Consider the following 25844-nt stretch of genomic DNA (forward strand, 5'->3'; position numbering starts at 1 on the left):
ACTGTGAACAAATCCATGGCAGAGCACCAATGTGCAGGACTGCTCTCCTGAAACTGGGGGGGGTGGAAGGATGTGACAGTCACAAAATTCTATCCCTGCCAGCTCTGCCTTTTACACAATCAATGCATGCTGAACACACTCCTACTGTGATCCCACTTCATGTTCTATCTTCCTGCATCTACCCACTTCACTTCCCAGGGACACTGAAGCATCCCTAGCACACATTACATACTTGGAAATGTGTAGAGCTTTCCCAGGCAAATATTGAAGAAATTATGGTTACATCAAATGCCCTGAAACTGCAGCTACCTGAGCTCATCCATGTTTATGTGTGTTTTAAGGCGTGCTTTGATCAACGACAGCATCAGAGCAAGTCTGTGCCAAAGCAACACTCACACCAGTTGGGATGCTTGGGCAGAACAGGCCTTGAGTATCTCCAGCAACCCCGACCACTTCCCCGAGTCCTGCTCATTTGTAGGGATCCCTGTACTAAGAACCCCAAAGCACCCGTACCGAGCCTCTCCCTGGGCAAGATTCCCTAGCGCTGCGGGAAGACCCACCTGTGGCAGTACCTATCCCTTTCCCCGGCGTTCAGCGAGCACCAGTGGGGCTCGGAGCAGTGCCTGCCCCCTTCCCTGGCTTTCACCAGGCACCAACCGGCAGCGGCGACCAGCCCTGTCCGGCGGCACCCACACTGTCCAGGATATAGAGCCGACCCCAGCGGGGAGACATGACCCCGCAGAGAGGACGTGACCCTACAGGGCCTACGCAGCGCCCCCCTCCCAGAGCCCCATCCCGTCGGCACTCAGAAGAGCCGCAGAAGCAGGGTCTGGGCCGAGCGCTGCTCCAGCAAATGGGAAGGTGCCGGTCCCGTCCTGCAGGGCCCAGCACAACAGCTCTCGGCCCGGCAGTGGGGCCGGGGCTTGGGCGGGGGCAAGGGGATGTATCCCTGTTCCATGGCGCGCATGCGCGGGGCCGGCGCATCGTGACGAAAGTGCCGCGGCGGCAGCGGGGTCCCGGCTCGCGTGCTCATTGGCCGTCTGTCTCCGCGGGCGCGCGCCCGCGGCGGAGCTCTTCCTAGTACGCTCGCGAGGGGCGCGCTAGCGCGCGCCAGCTGTCGAGCAACTCCGGGCGCGCGCCGCTGCCCTCTGTCAGCTGCTTGAGCGGCGCTCCCCGCCTTCGGCGCGCGCGCGTTGCTCGTTCCTCGCGCCCCGTTCCCTTCAGTCCGGCGGCAGCGGCGGTGGCGGCCCCGTTACAGGGCGGCGGGCTCCCGTCTCCGTCCCCTAGGCTCTGCGCTCCTGTCCCCCTCCCGCTTCGCCCGCTCCCGGCGTCTCCCGGCGCCCGGCTTCCTCGGCGACGGCGGCGCGGGCCCCGCCAGCGGCGCTGGCACTCGGGTAAGGGTGATGCGGTGGCTGAGCGGGAGCCGCGGCGGCGGGGAAGCGGGTACCGAGCCGAGAGCGGGCTGCTTCAGCCAGGCTCTCCATCCCTTCCCGGGCCTGGCGCCGCCGCTGGTGCGGCTCCGGCGCTGCTCGGCAACCGTCGCCGCCGGGGTGGCGGTGCGGAGGGGGCCGGTGTACCGCCGTGTGCCGGGGTCCCCCTCCGCGCGCCGGCGTCCCCGTGGGCTGCTTCACCTGAGGGTTGCCGGTGGGGCCTGAAGCCGCCGGAGAGCGCGAAAGGGCCCCGAAGGGGAGGCCGGGGCTCGGCGAGCGCCTGGGGCATCACTGTCGTCAGCCGGGCTGGGCCCTGGAGGGAAGGGAGGAACGAGCTGCCTGTGCGTCTGCGGGTGCGGTGTGTCCCCGGGGTTCTCCTGTTGGGGAGCAGCCGCCGTCCCGTGCGCCGCGGGGCAGGCTCCAGCTTCTCTCATCCCAGGAACCACCGTCCCGGGAGGACGCCTGGTTTAGGCTGGGGGAAACACAGGGAGGTGAGGGCGTCGTGGACGGACTCAGTGCCTTGGGGCCGACTGGCAGCTCGGGGAGTGTGTGCCTTGCAAAGGTGCGGAGCTGTCGGTTGTTGCCTGGGCTTTTCCCCACGGCGTCCTTTGCCGTTTTTTGGCGCATTTAACCGCTTTTTTTTTTTTTTTGTTTTTAATCTGTTACTGATTCTGTTACTCCGGTGATTTTTCCTCTGTCCAAGTTTGTGCCTGATGTATGCTCAGGTCTTTCACAGGTGTGTGCGTGTGTGTACCTACTGTGTTCTACATGCTCTCCACAGACCGGGCTGTGACCCTCTGCTTTCAGAAGCTCATGGTTAAGGATACAAGAATAGGTAGAGGCTATAATGCCGAAGTGGAGGTTGTACAAGAAAGCCTAGACATCAGCTGGAAAATCGCTTGTTAAAAGACTGTAAGTGCCTCGGGGCAGTGCCTGCTGTCCTTGTGTCCTCAGTGGTACGCTGTGCTCCGTATGCTGGGTGTGTGGATGTACAAGGCAACTGTGTGTTCAGAACGTTCTTTACTTTGTGATCTTCTGTAACCACCTTTTTGGGATGTGTGTATGCTGAAAGTACATGTCAGCATGTGTGTCAGCATACACGTGTAGACTTAAGCACATATATGTGCCCCAAATACAACATTTTGATGTCTAGGCTTTAACTGGAAGCTAGTAAGAGTAACTACTTCAGAAAGAAACTTAAGCATGAAAAGTTTTTTTTTGTTTTTATGGTATTAGCAGTTTTTCCTTTTCCTAAGCCATTCTGCACTATAAATGGTCTAAAACTTCAGGAAAGTCTAAAGTGCAAAAGCAGGTAAGTGGCAAACACTTCCTGTCCTGCTACTTGGCGTGGTTTAACAGAACACTCAGTTACAATCTCTTCCACTCTCAAAGGAAGCTGGTTGGTAGGATTTGGTGACTGTGCCTTGGTGTATTTCCAGTAGTGTCTCTCTGGTTATTTCAGGTATGCTTAGTGCCACATTTTTACAGATACTTGTTAGGATTTTGCATGTGTGTGTCACTTAAGCTGGCAGACCAGCGGTAGGCAAAGCTTGCATATTTTTCCTGTGACACATAATGAGACAACCTTTCTTTTAGTGTTGAAAATATAATTAATTAATGAATGTTGCCAGAGCAAGCAGCTCAGTAATGGGGGAAGGCTAGGAGTCAACCTGGGATGTTGAATGGTGCAAACTCACACTTCTAATGATGTAGCTGTTCGGACATTTGGCAGCTGGGAGATTCAGAGGCTCAGGTTGAAAGCTGTAGCTTCCTTTCTTCCCTACACTTGTGGCTTCGTTTGTGTAGTATTTTGTCAGTTTCATTAGCTGAGCAACTGAAAAGGTGCTAATTCTATCTAATCCTAGAAAAAGAAGAAAATGTTGGCTAGAGTTGCTGAAGTAGAAATGAAGGTAATTCACCTGCAGTGAAGTTGTAAAGATGGTGCTGAACCGCAGAGGGGGCTTCCTTTTGATTTGGCACCTGGGGTTTATAATCATCTCATTGAGACTACAAAAAGAGGCTTGATTGTAGACTTGGGGTGTTTATATATTACAAATATTGCAGATCATTCACAGTATTCATCTGAAGAAGTGTATTTCACGTCTGTTCCTTTCTCTCTGTAGCTGTATAGAATTGCTGCTTTGTGTTGGGTCTGTTCTGCACCAAATGATTTTCCCAGTCTTGGAATATATGTACAGTTAAAAAAAAAAGAAATTATAGTTTTACATACATATTATCTGATCAGTCTGTTCATTGACTGTCAGGGGGTGAAGAGGATTTGAACTTGAGTATTTCAGTCCTGCTGGAGAGTCAGGATTTAAAATAGAATGTAATTACTATAATCCTAGGATGGTCTGGAGGGGGAGCTAGTGTCTAAGCCAAATGTGACTGAATTTTATTCTGGACTCATTCAAAAGCTTGCTCTTTGGCCATAGAATATATTTCTGATACAATAAGGAAAACAAATGCAGATGATGCATGCTGTGTGTGATTGCATTAATATGCATTGCTCTCAGATGAGGAATGTAATCTGCAAATGAAGTGATGTGTGTGTTTTTAGGGAAATTGTGTGTGTGAAGATAGTTTCCATTGCATAATAGTAAAACAAAGAACTCTGAAGTTGCAAGATCAATCTCTCACAAATCATAAAATGCCAGAATTGGGGATTCTTGCCAAAATTGTAGATTGGACTGTAAGTACGCAGTTAAATGTTCCACTTCTCCCTGCAAGGTTTCCTTCAGAGCAGGATGGCACCGATTGTGTTCAGTAAGCAACTCTCAGTCTTTTTCTCGGGATCGAATAGTGTGTGGCCTTACTGTTTGTTATATGCTGTTATACTCTGCTTTCTTAATTTCCTCTTCTGCTCTTTCATTACTTGCAGTCTGTAGTGCCTGCACATTGCTCCAGTAATATTTTCACAGGAGCCTCTGGAGAGGTGTTCTGGCTCCCTTCATGCTGCATATCTGATTTAGGGCCTTTATGGTAGGATTTTTCAAAATAATCTATCAGCAATTTAATGATTTGCATATTGTAAAATGCTTTCTTGTAGAGGTCTCTCTCCTGTGTGTTTACTAACAATAACCTAGCTGTTCTTATTTTTTGTGTAGATCCCTTAACAGGGATCCATGAATGCGTATGCCAGAGAAGACCTCACTGCTTGCTTTGCGGTGTGGTGTCCTTTGATTTAGACTGCAAGTGTAAAGACTTGGACCTGCTGTAATGCTAACCCTGACATACTAAGACTGAACTTTTGATGAGAGTGGATTGCCCATTGATAGTTTTTGGTGGTTGGTTTTGGTTTTTTTTTTAAGTTCTTTCTTCAAGTCCTATTGGTCTTCCTCTTGTCCATCCTTTTGTTCACATGGGTAGCAAGCCTTTTCATGCTTGCTGAGTCCAGCGGGATATCACTGAGAAGCAGTGCTGATGCTCAGGAAAACTGGCAGGTGTATCAAGTGATGAGCTTGGTTTAATAGGGAACTCTTGTCTGAGCTCCAGTGCAGAAATGGGATGCACAAGCACTGGAAGCTGGGGCAGGCTATCAAGGAAAGACTTAGAAACGTTTTCCTGGTTGAGATCACATCAAGAGAGCCATGCTTACCTAGAGATGGCACTTTAAGGGGAGATTAAGGGTAGCAAGAAGAGTTTCTTGTAGTAGTTGAGTAAAAAAGTAAAATAGGGGCTTCTTTCTGAAAGTGCTGTGTCATTTGGTGACAGTGAACATTGGACATTGGTGAGGCTGAGCTTTGCAAGTCTTCATGCAGAGGGTCAGCCAGGCCTCTGTGTTTATTGGTGGGGTTGAGAAGAGTGGCTACTAGATGAAGACTGAGTTGGAGGCTGTTTGGACTCCACGAGTTGCAAAAGTCCATATGTCCAAATGGACTGTGCTTGAGAATGTTGATAGAGCTGGCCAGAGTCACAGTGAGATTCCTTCCCATTGTCTTTGAAACATCCTGGATATCATTGTAACTTCCTGATGGCTGGAGAAAGGCATGTGCTGCACCCTTCAAAAAGCCAAAATACAGCCCAAGGAGCTATAAAGCTTGCTAGCTTCCTTTTCACCCCTGGGAAAATAAGCACATGAGTGTCCTTGGAACCTGTTTCTGAGCAGGAGGAGGAAGTGATTGGGAACAATCAGCATGGACTTCTCAAAGGTAAATCACGCATGACTAGCCTGATTGCCTCCTGTGGTGAAATGGGTGTAGGAATGTTTTGGAAGAGGAGAGTGGATTTCATTTACCTTGACCTTAGCAAGGCTTTCAGCTTTGTCTTCAACAGTATTCTTGTGTCCAGATTGGGACATTGCAGTGTGAGCTGAGTGGAGAGCTGGAGGAGTAAAAGATTGGGTGGGTGGGTGGATGCACACAGAAAGCGGTGGTTAATGTGTCTTACAGGGGGGTTGGTAATGAGTGGGGTGCTGCAAGGGTTCCTCCTGAGAAGGTGGTAGAGAGTGCTCCTGTGCTTGCATATGGGCCCAATTTGGGGAATATGGTTGATATGCATGAGGATGGGGCTGCCCTTCACAGGGACTTTGACCCATCTGGAACCTTATTGTCAAGGTCCGGAGACATTAGATGTCTCGGTCCGGAGACACAGTTCTTTTAAATATTCCCCTGTTGTGAAATTAGAGGCACAAACGAGGCCAAAGTATCAACAGCTAGACTATTTATTAGATAAAGAAAGTGGACATAAGAAGGGAAAGGGAGAAAAGAAAGAGGGAGAGAGAGAGACGAGAGATAGAAGAGGAAAGGAATTATAAAGTGGACATAAGAAGGGAGAGGGAGAAAAGAGAGAGGGAGAGAGGGACGAGAGATAGAAGAGGAAAAGAATTATATTACCACACCCCTCATCCCCCCCAAGACAGTTAAAAGTCTGTGGAGGAAAGGTGCTGCAGGAGATGTTTGGTTTGTAGAGAAACCATGGTGAGGCTTTTGCTGGAGAACAGCTGTGGTCCTCTGGGGAGATGTTGGGTTGATACAGGAACGGTGCTGAGGATTTGGCTGGAGCTGTGGTCCTCCGGGCAGCTTCTTTTCTCCGGAGCAGCATTGTCCCGGCTTTCTCTTCTCAGCGGCCTGGCCCGTCTCCTGTGTTTTCCTTCATCTCCTTTTTCCTCTCCGTTCCTCTCCTCCGTTCCTCTCCGTTCCTCTCCTCCGTTCCTCTCCTCCGTTCCTCTCCTCCGTTCCTCTCCTCCGTTCCTCTCCTCCGTTCCTCTCCTCCGTTCCTCTCCTCCGTTCCTCTCCTCCGTTCCTCTCCTCCGTTCCTCTCCTCCGTTCCTCTCCTCCGTTCCTCTCCTCCGTTCCTCTCCTCCGTTCCTCTCCTCCGTTCCTCTCCTCCGTTCCTCTCTCTACAAACCAGTAGTTGCTCAAGTCTTTTATACATTTTTTAGTCCTTAGGTATGTAGTCAAATATTGTCCCTCAGGAATTCCAGTGGCAGGAAATCTGTGTGTTTGGGCAAGACCCTGGCTGGAGGAGGGGGGAATCTCCGTCTACTCCGTCTCCATCCAGACAAGGCTCAGGAAACAGGTGGTGATTATCTTGCCCTAAAGGTGTGATGGCTGGGTCCTTGGGTCCTATTGTTGTAGTCCCGTGTTATCACGATGCAATCACAAGCTGATTTGCATCCAGGATTGGTGGACAGGATTCTTTCCACCTTCTTTCCAGTGGCTCTGCTATCACTTTATCTTTGTTGACTCACATAGAGAGAGACAAACTTATTAGACTCTCACACTTATGAAATGCAAGGGCAAATGCAAAGCCCTGCAGCTGGGAAGGAGGAGCACCATGCAGTGACATAGGCTGAGGACTGGCTGGCTGGGAAGCAGCTCTGCTGGAGAAACCTGGGGTCCTGGTGGACAGCACTCAAGACTATGGGCCAGCAGCAGCATGGCCCCTGCAGAAAGGAAAGGCGGCAACATCCTGGGCTGTGTTAACAGGAGTATAGCCAGTAGGTGGAGAGAAGGGATTATCCCACTCTGCCTGGTGCTCATTAGACCATATCTAGATTACTGCACAAACTTTTGGGATGCTTAATGTAGGAAAGACATCAGTGAACAGAAGTCAATTTAGTGGAGGGCTACCATGATGGTTTAGGGAGCTGGAGCACTTGCCCTTTGAGGAGAGGCTGAGAGCTGAGTTTTTTCAGGGGAATCTAACACCACCACTCTGGTGTCTTTGAAGAGATCACTGATAAGACAGAGTGAGGTTCTTTCATGAGATGCATGGTAGGAGGGCAGACTGAAATGAAGGTTCAAACTGGTTATAAGAAAAAGCTTTCTCTCCATGAAGGAGATTGTCTAGAGATGCTGTGTAGCTTCTCTCTTAGAGGTATTCAAGACCAGAATGGATAAAATTGAGCAATCTGGTCTGATCTGGTTGACTTTGATGAAGTTAGATTAGGGACATGTGGAGATCCCTTCCAACCTATATTAACCTGTGAGCTGACAGCTGTGGATGCCTAGCTCTCAGAAGCCTTACAGTAGAATGCAGCTGGCACAGACAGCATGTGTAGGAGACTCAGCTATGATATATCAGAACAAAGTCAGTAGCAGTAACCTGTGGTGAGCTTGACAGAAGCATCATCTCTGTGGCAGGATATGAATTTTGCTGTCTTAGGAAGATACATGTGGAACTTAGAGCATGTAAGTGACTGAACTTTTGTAAGAATAAACATCCTTTTGTAATGGGGCAAAAGTGTATTTTTCTGTAGCTTGAATTGAAATGGGGAAAAACTGTTTTGCATGCAATGAAAACACTGGAGTAGCTCAGCTTCGACGTGGACACCTGGCACAGAATAGGACATCTTGGAAAGTCTTTGGCAACTTAAAAGAAACTGAAAAATGAATCTGCTACAGGGAATTGTCTGGCAGCCTTAAAAACAGGTGATCTTTCTGGATCATTTGTCATGATGTGTACGTAAATTCATATTATGTAGCTCATAGTGCATCATTTCTAGGTGGTGATTTTCTGACTGTTGAATCAATTACAATCACTTCTGATTTATTTTCTCCCTAAATACATGACATACTAGTGCCCTCACAGGATTATTGTTTCTTCCTGTTCTTTTCTCCTCTCCCTTCCTGCCCCTCCACATTTTCAGAGAGGGGGATGTAGAACAAATAGTGGAGACCAAGCAGTCCTGAGGTATGGGGAGCCCAGTTACTGTTCTGGAAGACTTTTGGATACAAGTGTTAGAGCTGGCTGTAGCAAAGAGCTGCTGTTAAAGGAACAGGCTGAGAATCTTATTTTTAATACTCACTTGAATAGTAAAACTTAAAAGCTTGAGATGCTCCATGAGGAAATGGTCGAAAGGACCATTTTCTGAGGTTTTTGCCCCTCTATTTGTATTTGCTAACCTGCAGTCTTTAGGGATCCTCCCTCAGACAAGCAGTGATTTCTGTAGCGAAGTGGTTTCCAGTGAATTGCATCGATTCCCTCAAATATGAGGTATTAATATAGTGTATTTTACATAATTTATTTTCAGGTATAGTGCATTCAGAATGAAATGAAACACTTCAGATACTGATAGTTCCAGAATACACTGAAGTTTGTGCTGCTGCAGTTGCTTTATGGTAGCGATATTAATTCTGAATGTAAATGGAGTCTGCTTTCATTATATGTTTGCTTCATAACCCAGTAGTGGTAAGGTGAATAATTTTCTGTAATATTAGAGAGTGTCTTTTGTGAGACAGTTAATAGCAATGAATATCACCATGACATTATTAATTCTGCAAGGTAAAGGCTGTTTTTAGAAGCTCCTGGAACACCACTGTGAATGTCTTTATGGCAGTTAATTCTGACTTGCTGCATCTTAAACCCTTTCTTTAAAGCATTGCTCTTCCAAAAGGTTCTGTAGAAGAACAGTAAAAATTCTGTTCCAACATCCTCCCAGTGGTCATCTCTAGTTTATTAAATTACTTATAGAATCATAGAACGTTAGGGGTTGGAAGGGACCTTGAAAGATTATCAAGTCCAACCCCCCTGCAAGAGCAGGATCACCTAAGGGCAAGCCACACAGGAACATATCCAGATGGGTCTTGAATATCTCCAGAGGCAACTCCACAGCCTCTCTGGATAGCCTGTTCCAGGGCTCCAGAACCTTCACAGCAAATATGTTTCTCCTCATGTCAAGGTGGAACCTCCTGTGTTCCAGCTTGAACCCGTAATTCCTTATCAGTGGGCACCACCAAAAAGAGCCTGGCACCTTCATTTGACACCCACCCCTCAGATATTTATAGACGTTCATGAGATCCCCTCTCAGCCTTCTCCTCTCCATGCTAAACAGCCCCAGGTGTCTTAGTCTTTCTTCATAAAAGAAATATTCAAGTCCCTTCACCATTTTCATAGCCTCCACTGAACTCTCTCCAGTAATTCCCTGTCTCTTGGAGAGCCCCAAACTGGAAACAGTATTCCAGGTGTGGTCTCACCAGGGCAGAGTAAAGGAGGGGGACAACCCCACTGGACCTGCCTGCCACACTCTTCTTAATGCATCCCAGGATGCTGTTGGCCCTCTTCGCCACATGGGCACATTGCTGTCCCCATGAATAACTTACTGTCCATTAGGACTCCAAGGCCTTTCTTCAAGGATAAACTGGAGCAAGTCATTTATCAAGTACCAAAGATGGGGGGAAATAGCTGTTTTTCTATTTTTTTTACAACATTCTCTTTGGCTGGATTACTGTATGCCTTGGTTAACAAGGCCCACTGTAAAGCTTCCCTACCCTCTAGCAGATCAACACAGATAGGTGTGATCTGCAAACTTCCTGAGGGTGCACTCAATCCCCTCATCCAGATTATAAAGATATTAAAGAGGACAGGACCCAGTACTGAATCAACAGTGGCTATGACTGAAATCCAAAGATAAAAGCACTCAATTCCATACATCATTGAGAAGAGAGGAATCAGAACAAAGGTATGATGAACTTCACCATAATTTGGCTAGAAAATCTGCTCAGTGTCATAATAAGTTTCTGTGGCAAGTGTGATTTGTATGGGTGGAAATACCTTTGTCAGACTTTGGGGTTTTTTTATCTACATGTATGTAATAAATCTAAAAGCCCTTACCTGACATGCTGTTGGCACTGAACAGTTCATAAAACAGAATTAAGAAAAAAAAAGAATTATTGAAATTATTAGCACATTCAATTACCTAAATGTCTTCTTTAAACTCTTTGCCTGTAATGAGATCTCTGTTGACTGAGCGACCTGTTTCAAAATGTGTTTTCACATTGTCTGGAACCTTTGTCTTCAGCTCTGTGCCTCTATTGATGATGATAAAACATGGGACATACCTGAGGCATGTGAAGAGGTTCCTGATATGCTGTACTTAGCTGACATCTTCTCTCTTTTTGGGTATTTCCTAAACAGCTGCTTCTGACAATGAGTAGGGATGTTCACCTGGTAGGTGACTGTATATTTCAGATCAAAAGCTCTTTGCTGTTGCAGTGTATGCAGGGTGTTGATGGGCTCTGATCTCTCTCTCCTTCTGTTCTCCCATCCCAACTTGAAGACGACCATTCATGGCTGGGCATGTAACATCTTCAGTTTCTCTCAATCCCTAGGCAAGTGTTTGTTCCTTATTTAGGGCAAGGTTTGAATTAACAAATAAAATAAAACCAATAAAAAATTTTCCCCTCTGCATGGTTTTGTTTCACTTTGTGATATTGTGCCATGCCCTGGTATGCTTGCAGTCTTTGCATTTCCTTCTTCTGTGCTCTGGGGTTTTAGCTTTTGAAAAGGTTTGTAAAGGCTTGTGTAGGGTTTCTCATCTTCTGGATGCATGTCTTCACATTTCTGTTCACTAAATAAGTCTGTTCCAATGTTCTGTGGGGATTAGTTATTTTTTTAACAGTGCAACATCTAAGTTCATGATGTGTTTGTTGCTTGGGATGTTTTCAGGTTAGGGTAGTTAGGACAGTGTGAATGACCCCTTCTTGCCGATGTGGCTCACTGTCCAGGACACAGTGGCATTGAACAGTGTTCTCCTTGAGTTGTTCTTTATTGCAGACACATATTCAGCACTCTGGATTTTGGGTTGGACTACTACTACTGTGTTGTCCTTTAGTTTCAGTGAGGTAGTGCTGGACAAGGTTTCAACATTCTTGAGTTTGCCCTACGAGGCTGTAAAGGTAGATGGCAATTTATGTATGGGTGATATGACAGCTTGCATTACACCCTGTGACAACAGCTTTTTAGGGAGCAGGGGATGGTTTCTTTTTAGGTACTTTTTTTACCTCTAGTGGCAGCTGGACCCTTGAAATGCGTGTGAGAGTGCCCTTTTATTCTTCTCTCCACTCAGTTACAAAGGATAGTGCTCTTACAGGATGAGGGACTTGGCATAGCCCAGAGCCAAGAAATGTTGCTCTCTAGAGGAGCTGGACACACATCTAAGATAGAGAAAGTTCATTGTAATTTAAAATGCTGCTTTGGTTTTCCTGTGCAGCACATTGCAATGTCATGCAGGTAATGATCGATAATTCTGCAGGTTCTGTGTCTATGGGACTGCTGAGACAACATTGTTCAGTTGATTGCTCTCCAGACCTCTCTATGCACATGCACAAAATCGCTTGCTTGCGCTGCTCCTCAGGCATGCTGAACACGTCTCTGGTATACACCGGGTAGCTTCAGGCTATTGGGCCAAGAATAGGAAATATCCTGAGTACTGAAATCTGGCAATAAGGTCGTGAAACCACACTTTGAGATGTAACAGGATATACTGGTATCTCGCAGCCAGAGATGTTTTCATCATAGACTCTCCACAGAATGAGTTTGAGAGATCTTTTTACAGATCATTGATTTTTGCCTACTTCCAAGTCCACTGTTTCCTCAAGTACTGCTGGAGATCAGATCCTGCTGTCCCTGTTATGAACTCTGTTTTCAGTTTAGAGTTCCAGGAATGCCTTTCATAGCACCTTTTCTTATGTAGGTTGTGAGTATGCTTACTATTCCAACTGTATTGATCTCACGTTCATGCTTTAAATGCTGTGGCTGTTTTGGGTATGCTTGCTTGTTCACAAGTGGAGAAGGGGAACTGTTAAGTTTGTATACCTAAGAGCATTAGTTGGCTGGATGCCTGTCTCCAGTGTTGGTCTGTTAACACTTAGAGTTGGTTCCCTGCTGAAACGTTTTTACCAGAAATTGTTTCACTTTATGGGGCTACCTCAGTCTGCTGCCCTTTCATAATGGCATTTTTTGTGCGTGGGCAACCAGCTTGCTTTCCTTACATAGGGTATTTTCTGGACTATATCTAGGAAGTATATGGAAAGTCAAATCATTGCAAGGCCACTCTCACTGATCTTTGAATAGTCATGGTGAATGGGAGAGGTGCCCAAGGACTGGAGGAAAGCAAATGCCACCCCTGTTTTAAGAAGGCCAAGAAGGACACAAGACTACACGCCTGTCAGCTTCTCTTTAACCACAGGAACATGATAGAACAACTAATTCAGGAAACCATTTCCAGGCAGATAAAGGACAAGAAGGTTATCAGGAGTGGTCAGCATGGATTCACCAAGCAGAAGTTGTGCTTTACCAACTCTGATAACATTCTGTGATGAAGTGACTGGCTTGGTATCAAGGGGAGAGCGGTGGGTGTTGTCCTCCACAGATCCTTTTCACCTCATCTGCTCTGTGATTCTCTGCAGTGTTGTGATGTTTGTTTTCTCAAGAGAGCATGCTCTTCTTTTGAACACTTTTCCCTATAGCTGACACTGCATTCTGAAACAAGGTAGAGTTATGCCAAACTCGGTATCAAGACTACTCATCTTGTGAGCACGCAGGTCACTAGGGTTTAAAGCTTTGTAAAGTTTAAGCAAAATGTCCTTCTGGGTCTCAGTTGTCCTCTGCAAGCATTTTGTTTTTTCATTGTATAAGGACTAGGGATAATTCTGCCTTTAACTGAATGGTCTTCTGGTGCCTGTCAGCTTAGTTCTGTTGTGCTGTCTCTGTCATAGCCTTGCTTTTTGTTGTAATTTGCAGAATCTGAGAATGTACAGTGTTCTTCACCTTACATCAGAGGCAGGATGGAAAGCAGTAGACCTGAGAAAGAGTTAAATGAGTTATGAAGACAGGGAGCACAGAGCTATGAATCCAAATGCCTGAGGCATGTAAGGTCCAAATGTGGAACAGAATTGTGGTTAGTGGTTGGCAGTTTTTGCAGTTATGGTTAGCTGTCATTGAAACAGCATTTGATTAATACATTAGGATGTAATAGAGCTCGATTTTTCCCCATGCTTTTGTCATCAGTTGTAGTAACTGTAAAGGGATTTTTATGCTAGGTTAGACTACTGGCTGTAGCCAAGTGAAGTGTTCTGGAGCTTGTGACAGCTTTGTGAAAATCGGAGAACTGGTGGGGAGCAGGTAGCACTTGTTGTGTAGAATGATTGACATTAGCTTTTGAAGTGACAGTGTCTTGTTGGTTTACTTGAAGGCATAATGTCAGTGCTTTTGATGTTTTTACTTGAAAGTTGTTTATTGAGGGAGTTTTAACTGAATTCTCAGGTTAAGTGTCTGTGGTTTCAACTTGCATGAGGATACTGATCCTTCTGGATGGTGATTTGGGTAACCCAATAGTATGAGTTTCACCTGTTGTTAAGATGCACTTACCCAACTTTGAATGTCAAGTTGACATCAATTGTCCTTGAACAAGGTTAAATATAAATTCTTTTTACCTGCATTTTTGATGAATGTGATATGTATTTTTTTTTGTTTGAACCCCTTTGCCTCCCCAGTCTTTAATTAGTCCTTTAATATCACAGAATCGTTCAGGTTGGAAAAAACCCTTGGGATCATCAAGTCCAAGCATTAAACACTACTCTGCAAAGTAGAGTATCCCCAAGCACCACATCCAAATGACCGTTAAACACGTCCAGGGTTGGTGACTCAACCACCTCCCTAGGCAGCCCATTCCAGTGCCTGACCACTCTTTCTGTGAAAACATTTTTCCTAATGTTCAGTCTAAGCCTACTGTGTTGCAGCTTGAGGCTATTTCATCTTGTCCTGTCACTAATTACCTGTGAGAAGAGACCAGCACCAACTTCCCCACAGCACCCTTTCAGATAGTTGTAGAGAGTGATGAGATCCCCTGTTACAGTTTTGTTAACTTTGGGGATCCCAGCAGCTCTGCAAGGACAGACATGGGAGTACTGGTGGTCAAGAAGTTTGCCATGAGCCAGCAATGTGCCCTCATGTCCAAGAAGACTGTCAGTATTCTGGGGTGTATTAAGAGTGTGACCAGCAGGTTGAGGGAGGTTCTCCTCCCCCTCTACTCTGCCCTAGTGAGGTCACACATTGTTCTGGGCTCTGCAGTTCAAGAGAGACAAGAAACTTGGTAGAAAGTCCAGAAGAGGGCCACAAGGATGCTGAGGGGACTGGAGCATTTCTCTGAGGAGGAAAGGCTGAGAGACCTGGGGCTCTTCAGCCTGGAAAAGAGTGGACAGACTGAGAGGGAATCTTATCAATGCATATAAATATCTAAAGGGTGGAGGTTGTGAGGATGGGACTGAGCTCTCTTCAGTGGTGGCTGGTGGTAGGACAAGGGGCAACAGGTACAAACTAGAACACAGAAGGTTTTACTTCAACTAAAGGAGAAACTGCTTTCCTGTGAGGGTGATGGGGCACTGGAGCAGCCTACTCACAGAGGTTGTGGAGTCTCCTTCTCTGGAGAATTTAAAAACTCACCTGATGCATTCCCATGTAACCTGATCGAAGTGTACCTGCCTTAGCAGGGGTGGTTGGACTAGATGATCTCCAGAAGTCCCTTCTAACCCCTACCATTCTGTGATTCTGTAGGACTTTGACCTGGCAGGTTCAAAGTTTGCTCTTGGTTAAGTACTACTCTGCTTTTGCAGACAGAGAGCCTCTCCTTAAAGTAGAGATGTATGAGAGAATGATGGATTTTAGAAGAGAAGCATAAACTTGGGGATGATCTAATGCAGCGAAGGTTTTACAGCTGTCATGCCATGTTGGTTAAGGCATCTGTATGATACTCTGGATGTGGTTGACTGCAGATTGTTTAGGAAAGCACATGATTTATTGAGATGTGTTGATTTATTTATGAATAGATTGCTGTGGCTCATTTTTTAACGCTCATAAAAATCTGAGCTAAAAGTTAGAGATAAGGCTTGGTGTCCCCTCACAAATGTTAACTAAGCTATCAATGACATGGTTATTTTTGAAAACAAATGTGAAGAGTAGTAAGCAGAACATATCTTGTTAAATTCCTAGTGCTATCTTAAAAGTGCTATCTCAGGTTGTGAGCAACCTTCCTCTGACTCTCTCTGTTGATATAGCAAGCGTAAACACGGAAACATGTTTTCACAGTCTTTGCATGATTATTGAAATACACTTTCTGATGACACTGCTGCGAAATGTTGCAGTGTGCTCACACTGTTATTCAGCAAAGGTGCATCCTGGGCATGCATGAGGATCATTGTTTCCTTCCAAGAAGTCTGTAAGTGGTGGGTGTAATTCAGGGGCATCTGCAAGGCAAACATGTTAACCTAGTTTGTCGTTTATGGCGAGGGTTTTCATCGATCTGACTTCTAGGACAGTACAGCAATGCTTGTGTGCTTAATGCTTCTCTGCTACTCCTCAAAATCATAAACAGAGACTCTGTAGATTGATGACCTTTGTTAATGGCTTTTCTTCTGAAACCTCTTAGAGATGTGTGGTATTGCTACATAAACTCCTTAACTTCCCTGGTGGAAGCAACCACAAGGAGATGGATTATTTCATTATCTGGCTTAGACATATCTTAAAAGAGATGATAGCTTTATCTGCTTTTTGAAATCCTAAGTGCTTTGGAATAGAAGCATATGGAGTGCTCCTTTGGTCAGTTCTTGAAAATGTTACTTGAAAGTGTTACATCACTGTGGTGGTTATTAACTGCCATCACCTGGTGTTGAAGGGTATCTAGCACTTAGAGCCCATTGATTACAGCATTTTTTTTTGTTTGTGTTAGTTCAGATGTGCCAACAGAGAAAAAAGTGCTGTGAACTGTAGGTTCCCATCAAACAATTCTTTGACTGTGTTTGGATGTGCTGTGTGAAGGTGGATAGTCTGAGGTGTGCACAGTTAGCATGTACTGACATTAAATGCCCTAAAATAGTGCTGCAGTATTTGCAAATCCTGGGTGGAAATACTTCTTGCCATGTATTAGTAACACCTGCATCGGTTTGGAAAGTTTCTGCTGGAATGAGGTGAACCAAAATGAAACACTGCCTTTTGAGCTGTGATTCCTGACGGTGCTGTACTATTGCAGGGGCCTGTCTTCCTTAAGCTGCCCTAATTGTGTGTGTCTAGTTGGGCAGTTACTTGGTCAGCATGTGTAGTCTGTGGAGAAAAGGGCTTGGGAAGGAAGAGTCACCAGTTCTTGAGGATGCAGTTGAAGTCTCAACAAAATGTTCTTTGTTGTTTTTTGTCTCCCACCCTTTGCTTTTCTTTATCTTCAGACTTTCTTTATCCATGAAATCTAATGAGTTTTGTGTGGACAGCACTGGTGTCAAACTTGTCTCTGTAAAACTGTGGGTATAGTGAAAGCTACTGCAAAATGTACTTTACACCAGGTTCAAGATTACATCTCAGTGGTTTTTTTTCTTTCATGCTTCCTGGCATCCTTTGGTATTGCTGCCTTTTCCGTTCCTCCTCTCCTCTTAGTGGGATCAGGACTTAGAGGAAAATCCTGTTTTGTGGTTCCTTATCCCTTGGTGTTTGAGTACTGCCGAGTCTTCTTTGCATGGTGTCTGTCAGCACCTCTTGATTGCTGCAGGGCAGGGTGATCTGTGGCAGAGTGAAGCTGTTATGAAGGAAAACAAGTGATGATGGTGTCATTTATGAAGTTCTTCGCTGTATGCCAACTAGTTTGTATTTATGGTATAGATTATATATAGCCATGTTACACATACATGGATTTACATATGCAAAACTGGCTAATTGTGCTAGATTACATCTAATGCTGGTCATTGGATACTGTGGGGAAACCTGAACTGCTACCAGCATATACTGGGTTTGGGAATGAATGAGGAACTCTCGGCTGTAGAGCCTTTAATCCACAGCACATTGATTCCAGTGAGTCTGCTTTCTGTCATACTCTGTAGACTGCAGGAGATAGATGAAATTCAGTATCATTAAACTAAACATGTAACTATAAAACTGGTGTTTGTGTTTTATCACTAAGTAGGAAAGACAGATGCATAATTTTCTAAAAATTTACTTCATAAATTAAGTATCAGGGAGAAGAGAGGAATGCAAAATTGCCTAATGGAGAGTAAAAGTGGGAGGTAGGAAAAGAACAGAACCATTTCAGGAGGAGCCTTTTTGCATACATTTAGCAATAGTATCTTACTATCACACTGCTTTAGTCTGTTGTTGGGGAGACATACTTAAGGAAATGATGTGTCAAAAATTATTCAAATATGAGCAACTTAAAAGACCTGAACCTTCTCTAAACTGGTGCCACATCCAGCTGGCGGCCAGACACTAGTGGTGTCCCCCAGGGATCAGTGCTGGGCCCCATGCGCTTTAACATCTTCATTGATGATCTGGATGAGGGGGTTGAGTCAGTCATCAGCAAATTTGCAGATGACACCAAGTTGGGAGCAGACGTTGATCTGTTAGAGGGCAGAAGGGCTCTGCAGAGAGACCTCGACCGACTGGACAGATGGGCAGAGTCCAACAGGATGGCATTCAAGAAATCTAAGTGCCGGGTGCTGCACTTTGGCCACAATAACCCCATGCAGAGCTACAGGCTGGGGCCAAAGGGGCTGGAGAGCAACCAAACAGAGAAGGACCTGGGGGTGCTGATTGACAGCCTCCTAAACATGAGCCAGCAGTGTGCCCAGGTGGCCAAGAAGGCCAATGGCATCCTGGCCTGCATCAAGAATAGTGTGGCCAGCAGGAGCAGGGAAGTCATTGTACCCCTGGACTCCACACTGATTAGGCCACACCTTGAGTCCTGTGTCCAGTTCGGGGCCCCTCGGTTTCAGAAGGACATTGAGACAATTGAATGTGTCCAGAAAAGGGCAATAAGGCTGGGGAGAGGCCTTGAGCACAAGTCCCATGAGGAGAGGCTGAGGGAGCTGGGGCTGTTTAGCCTGGAGAAGAGGAGGCTCAGGGGAGACCTCATTGCTGTCTACAACTACCTGAAAGGAGGTTGTAGCCAGGAAGGGGTTGGTCTCTTCTCCCAGGCAATCAGCACCAGAATAAGAGGACACAGTCTCAAGCTGTGCCAGGGGAAGTTTAAGCTCAAGGTGAGGAGGAAGTTCTTCACAGAGACTTGTTGGCCATTGGAATATGCTGCCCAGGGAGGTGGTGGAGTCACCATCCCTGGATGTGTTTAAGAGGGGATTGGATGTGCCACTTGGTGCCATGGTCTAGTCATCAGGTCTTGGGAGATAGGTTGGACTTGATGATCTTTGAGGTCTCTTCCAACCTTGGTGATACTGTGAAATTAAATGTATCAGAGTACATGTTTGTTTTTTTTCCCCTAACATTTAGGCTCTGTAAAGCTTGGTGTGTAGTATTGAGGAATAGTTTCAAAGGGATTTTCTAATGTACTGAAACACATAAATTGCACCTTTTTTTGGTACACCATTCATGCTAATTGCATTCTATTCAATGCCAGTTTTCAGCTTCTTTCATTATCAGGCACCATCAGCCACCTAACAGGCAAATATCAAAAAGGTCTTTCAGTTTTTTCTCATCAAAACTCTCTGACTGCTTCTTGGGTCTTAATTGCTAGAATCTGAGCTTTGATAGTCTCCTTGACCTTTGTTTGAAGATCTGCCTTTGATTAGCCTGTCCCTGATAAACATGAGGTTACAGCGCTGTTTCCCCTCAAGGGAAGCACTGTTGTATTGTCCCTTTTCCTTAGCTCCTGGATGCTGGGTGCTGCTTTTGCCTGCTCATAGCCTTCCCATGGAGAGCAGCAGTGTGGAACTGATACCATCAGGGACAGCTGCACAGCTGCTGGTGTGGCTCACAGTCACAGCAGTGAACTTGACCATGGTATTGTTAATGTCACCTTCTTGTTATTTGACCAATCAGTCAGTAAAAGCAGATTCACTCATGCTGGCTGGCAGTAGACCTTGGAATAAAATGCTGTGGTTTTTTATTTGGTTCTTGCTTGAAAAGCTGAAAATGAAAGTTGGATTTATATATGAGTTCCTAGTGTAATTTCTGTAGTGACATCCAGCTGTGTGCTCACTGTGAGCAGGTTTGAAGAACTTACCTTTTTAAGAGGGAAGTTAAAGAGGTAGAGGAAGGACCAGGATAGACATCGAAGGCACAACAGAAGATGCTGTTTCTTTCTTTTGATCTACTGCTACAGGAATGGTTTCAATGCACACATAAATGATCCTTCATAGTTCTGTTGCTGTTTCTCTTGTATGTTTACTTCTCCTTCAATATGAATTTGACTCTGGAGAACTGAGTAACGGTACTCTACAACTACCTGAAAGGTGGTTGTAGCCGGGAAGGGGTTGGCCTCTTCTCCCAGGCAACCAGCACCAGAACAAAGGGACACAGTCTCAAGCTGCGCCAGGGGAGGTTTAGACTCGAGGTGAGGAGGAAGTTCTTCACCGAGCGAGTTGTTCATCATTGGAATGTGCTGCCCAGGGAGGTGGTGGAGTCATCGACCCTGGAGGTGTTCAAGAGGAGATTGGACGTGGCACTTGGTGCCATGGTCTAGTCATGGGGTCTGTGTTGATAGGTTGGACTCGATGATCCTCGAGGTCCTTTCCAACCTAAGAGATACTGTGATACTGTGATACTTGCAGGGGTAGTTGGTACCTGTAGTGGGTAGTAAGGTGTATGCTTTTTCTATTTAAAATCTTTGTCCTTTATATGGGAAGTTCACTAGCCTGAATTCAAGCCCATAGTTTAAACTAATCCCTTGTAATTCATAGCAAAGCCCTCTAGCTTTTTAATAGAAATATGAAATACTAACAAAACAGATCTTTTCTGGCATACTGCCACACTCCTTTTTGTTGTGTTTTCAGCATCACAGTTATTTTTCAGTGACATGCATGACTCTGTCTTTCTTCTTCTGTGAAGCTTGCTGGTTTAGAATTTTTTTTGTTGCTTGGGTTTTTTTTGTTTTGCTCTGAGACTGTCAGGCCCTGTATTCATAGCCTTGTCTTCTGAGAGGATAGGCCTTTTCTCTTTTGAACTGATTTTTGCAACTCAATACCAAATAATCACAAGGCTGTATTGCACAAACTATTTCCTTCCTCAAATTTAAACACAGGTTTATTTCCTTTTGAGTTTCTTGACCTCATTTCCAGGGAGTAGGTTTTGCCAGCATTTCTGCCTTTATTTCTTCTTCACGTTGTCTGTGTTCTCACTTACCAAATTTCTTAGTTGGGCTTTCCAGACAGCTTTCTTCAGCCTCTTCTTTCAGTAGCCTAGAGAGAGAGTAGTCTAGAGAGAGTGTTCTCTCTGTGTGGATTTCCTTGCCTCTAGATTTCCTCATGCTGTTGGTTACACTTCTAAAGATGGTTGCTACTTTCCCCTTTTCTTAGTTTGTATACTCTTCCAGACTTCATCTGTGCTTAGTTCTTGTTTCCTTAAGCTGGTTTGATTTCAAATCCCTTTTGGCAGCATCAATGCTAATGAAGTGGACCATTGTCTGGTATTGAGGACAGCTGGCATGGATCAAGGCTTGTCCTTTCTGTTAATCTCTCAGCCTTCAAAACAGGTAGCTGCATGCGCAGTACCATTTGGAAGTGTTCCCAGTCATGGAATAACCCTTAGACTGTTCTCAGAGGTTGGAAGAGTGCAATTGGCCTTTATCAAAAGTATTTCAGGGCTTGTTCTGACATGTTGATTTGCATTTCAGTCTGGGAAAGTTTCAGGCATTAGGCTATTGCTGTTTGTAGGTGAACTTGGCATAAAGCCAATAGTGAATCTAGTTACCAGTTAGATGTTAACTCAGTTATATCTATGATCTGCTTCCTGAAAGGCCTTTCCTGTGAATCACTAATAATAAATCTTGTGCTTTGAATCATTCTGCTAGCTGTCTAGAAAACCAAACAAAAACAGCAAAAAAGAATGAAAAAAAGCCACTCAACATAGCTCTCAACAGTGTCTTCAAACTCTCACCCACTTGGATTGTCTTGTTTGGTAATGTATAGGAGATCTTCACTTCCCTTCTCTCTGTAACGTTCTCATTTTAATGTTATGTGGAGTGTTTGGCTTCTGTGGCATTCTGGATCTCAGAGCACATAGACAAGCCTTAGATAATCCTGCCCCACCTTCTCTAGCTGTCCCTCCTGGGCCGGGTATGCCCTCTAACTTTATGTGGTATCCCAGTAAATAATGTTGTGCCAGTGGAGTCCTGGTTTTGTTTACTCTGTGAGATTTCCAGCTACTTTTGTTCTGTTGCCCAGAGTTTTTGCATTAGTCTGTGGAGATAAAGGGAGCTCTGAAGATAGTCTTTTTGCCACCTCTTCCTTCCTAAGACCCTTGCACTAACCACCCTCACCAATCATCACTTTGGAGTGGTGGTCTAGATTTCCGTTTGTAGGTCTGGTTATTAAAGAGGACAACCTTTGCCTTTAATTTGCTCTCTGGTGAGACAAATGACAGCAGATTTTTAGCATGCCAGGCTGGGAAGCACAGATGGCACTTCACAAGGCTGAGGAGAAGTGGGACTCTGGGGAAAAGAAACCTGACGTATGTTTTTCTGGATTTGAGAGAGCTAAGAGAGGGCCTGTAGTGTTTTCCCAAATTTGCACTCTGCATGCAAGTATGTAACGTATTAGCAGTGTCACTGTAGCACACGTGCAAATCTAGGACTAGGGGCACTGAACAACTGTGAGCTGTCTTCTGGGGATGTGTCATCTTGGGTCATGTACTTTTGAAATAAAAGGGGAAATGTGGTTGGGCCAATGTGTCTTGAAGAAGGGGAGTAAGAAAGACCTTGAGAGCTGCACTGAGTCACATTTGTTTATTACATCCTGGGTGTGCTACCTCTTAGCAGGTGGAACAGATTACACATGCATTTGTATGTGAAGTGTTATTTGATAGCTTAGTTTGGTCCTTTAGTATGTCAATGAAAGAAATCAATGGGTGATGCACTGTTCTGTGTACTGTATCGGTATTGTAGACTCTTGTTGATTGATGTCTTGAGAAAACGTTATGGGTAAAAGCTTCACATCGTGAAGGGACTTCATACCATAGAGCAACTGTTTTGTATTTTTAAATTAGAATAAACCTTTATTAGAATAAACCAAACCAGGTTGGAAGAGATCTTCAAGATCATCGTGTCCAACCCATCAACCAATCCAACCCACCCAAACAGCTAACCCATGGCACCAAGCACCCCATCAAGTCTCCTCCTGAACACCTTCAATGACGGCGACTCCACCACCTCCCCGGGCAGCCCATTCCAATGGGCAATCACTCTCTCTGTGTAGAACTTCTTCCTAACATCCAACCTGAACCTCCCCTGGTGCAGCCTGAGACTGTGTCCTCTTGTTCTGGTACTGGGTGCCTGGGAGAAGAGACCATCATCCGCCTGTCTACAACCTCCCTTCAGGTAGTTGTAGAGAGTGATAAGGTCACCCCTGAGTCTCCTCTTCTCCAGGCTGAGCAACCCCAGCTCCCTCAGCCTCTCCTCATAGGGCTTGTGTTCCAAACCCCTCACCAACTTTGTTGCTCTTCTCTGGACTCGTTCCAGCAAGTCAACCTCCTTCCTAAACTGAGGGGCCCAGAACTGGACCACAGTACTCGAGGTGTGGCCTAACCAGTGCAATATACAGGGGCAGAATGACCTCCCTGCTCCTGCTGGCCACACTGTTCCTGATGCAGGCCAGGATGCCATTGGCCCTCTTGGCTGCCTGGGCACACTGCTGGCTCATGTTCAGCCTACCAGTATTTCCTCCAGTATAGAGGAATACATAGTGATCCGGGATTTTGCACCTAATTATTATGTGTGCCATTAAATATGTCTGTCTGTCTGAAAGAACTCTGTGTGGTTACGCTGACATTGAATTTGCTTTGTTTCTGAGAGGTGGTACTGAGCCCCCTGTAAGGAGACATTGTTTTAGAAGTAGATGTAATGACTTCCATCTTCACCCACCTGTTCAAACTCAGAACTGGGGGTATAATTAAAATGTAAGCATCCATGTGGCTGTGTCATGACCTTTATCTCCCAAAAGATCTCTGCAAACAGGGCAGATGTATCTGGAAGACACCACTATCTAATTACTCTAGTGATATGTGCAAGTACTGTTGAGGTGACTGAACAAATGTAGATAGTTGTGGATTTTACATGATAAATGGAATTCTGTGTTCAGGGATAGATTAGCAACATTAGGCTTGAAAAGTGTAAGGTTTTGGGTAATTCTAAAGTTTTGCATGGTTTGAAGTAGGTTGACTTTTTTTTTTACCCACAGTTTCATAAAGAGACGCTTGAAGAAGCAGTCACATTGTGAGTTGTGGTGATCTCAAAGCAAAAGGCTTTATTTCATTCTTCTTAGTAATAGATTTATGGATGGAAAAAAAAATGTCAGTGTCCTGTCTCTTGATTTCAGTGCAGCATTTGTTATGTCTTTGTGAGTCACTCTGAGCAGACTCTGGACTGCAAGACGACAATCTAGAATCCGAGCACAGTTGGTTGCAAAACAATATCTGAACTCAAGATTAAAATGCTATTGTCATACAGGTGAAAAAATGTCTGTTAATTGGAGCTACAAATTTATTTATTTAAACTTCTATGTTGTGGACAGATTTTCCTGGAGCAGAGAGGTATAAACTACCTTGGAACTTTGACTTTTTCCTTTTGCTTTGTCAACAGTGGTTAAGTAGAGAGGGACCCGGGGGTGCTGGTTGATGGTAGGCTGAACATGAGCCTGCAGTGTGCCCAGGAGGGCCAATGGCATCCTGGCCTGCATCAGGAACAGTGTGGCCAGCAGGAGCAGGGAGGTCATTCTGCCCCTGTACACTGCACTGGTTAGGCCACACCTCGAGTCCTGTGTCCAGTTCTGGGCCCCTCAGTTTAGGAAGGATGTTGACTTGCTGGAGCGTGTCCAGAGAAGGGCAACAAAGTTGGTGAGGGGCTTGGAACACAGCCCTGTGAGGAGAGGCTGAGGGAGCTGGGGTTGCTTAGCCTGGAGAAGAGGAGGCTCAGGGGTGACCTTATTGCTCTCTACAGATACCTGAAGGGAGGTTGTAGACAGGCAGAGGTTGGTCTCTTCTCCCAGGCAGCCAGCACCAGAACAAGAGGACACAGTCTCAAGCTGCACCAGGGCAGGTTCAGGCTGGAGGTCAGGAGGGAGTTTTACACAGAGAGAGTGATTGCCCATTGGAATGGGCTGCCCAGGGAGGTGGTGGAATCGCCATCACTGGAGGTGTTCGGGAGGAGACTTGACAGGGTGCTTGGTTGCATGAGTGAGTTGGTTGGGTGGTGTTGCATGATGGTTGGACACGATGATCTTGAAGGTCTCTTCCAACCTGGTTTATTCTATTCCAAGTAACTGCTTTGCTGTCTATGTTAAAGTGGGAAAAAGACCTAAGTACTCATGCTCTCTTTTTATTGTTCAGTGTGTTTTTATATAGGGTATGTTTGGGAATTTTTGCAGGGCATGGTGTATTGCCCAGCCTGGTAGGACTCTGGCCTTTTGGTACTGCCTGTAATTCTGTTGCTTATAGATAAAGTAACTTGTCTACTTAGTGATAGTTCTCTCTTTACATGGAAGGTAAACATTTCCACTTTGTGTTTACTATGAGCCAGTCTGTTTAAATCTGTTTTTTGTGGTTCACATAATGTGCTGCTGGGGTTGCAAATACGGACTTCTGAGATCTGAATAATCATAGAATCAATAAGGTTGGAAAAGACCTCAAAGATCAAGTCCAACCTGTCACCCAACACCTCATGACTAGTAAACCATGGCACCAAGTGCCACATCCAGTCCCCTCTTAAACACCTCCAGGGATGGTGACTCCACCACCTCCCTGGGAAGCACATTCCAATGGCTAACAACTCTTTTTGTGAAGAACTTTCTCCTCACCTCAAGCCTAAACTTGCCCTGGCACAGCTTGAGACTGTGTCCTCTTGTTCTGGTGCTGGTTGCCTGAGAGGAGAGCAATGCCCTCCTGGCTATTGCTCTCTACAACTTCCCTTCAGGTAGTTGTAGAGAGCAATAAGATCACCCCTGAGCCTCCTCTTCTCCAGGCTAATCAACCCCAGCTCCCTCAGCCTTTGGTCCAGTAGGGCTTGTGCTCAAGGTCTCTCCCCAGCCTCGTTTCCCTCCACTGGACACCTTCAAGAGTCTCAGTGTCCTTCTTAAATTGAGGGGCCCAGAAACGCTTCATCTTAAATGAAAAGTAACACTCAGCTAGGCTGTGCTCTGATGCTCTGTGCTCACCCTGTAGGGTGGGCTCTCCGGTCAGCTGGGCTCTTGCCCCCTAACTCCCCTTCAGCAG

The 25844-nt window shown here is 45.5% G+C and overlaps 1 protein-coding gene across 3 annotated transcripts in view; it reads left to right on the forward strand.

The window, feature by feature from the left end:
- The first annotated feature begins 1214 nt into the window (after window positions 1–1214).
- FUT8 (fucosyltransferase 8) overlaps window positions 1215–25844 on the forward strand; it is a 128930-nt gene continuing 104300 nt past the window's right edge. For 2 of the 3 annotated variants that reach the window (XM_068161589.1, XM_068161591.1), the window contains exon 1: window positions 1215–1394. The gene's annotated coding sequence lies outside the window, so the exon portion shown is untranslated. Of the gene's footprint in view, window positions 1395–2243; window positions 2343–25844 lie in introns of those variants that run through there. The other variant, XM_068161590.1, reaches the window with a different exon arrangement.

This window comes from Melanerpes formicivorus, unplaced genomic scaffold, assembly GCF_026170545.1.
Source record: "Melanerpes formicivorus ecotype bairdi unplaced genomic scaffold, bMelFor1.0.p_v2 SCAF_58, whole genome shotgun sequence".
Taxonomy (NCBI): Eukaryota; Metazoa; Chordata; class Aves; order Piciformes; family Picidae; genus Melanerpes; species Melanerpes formicivorus.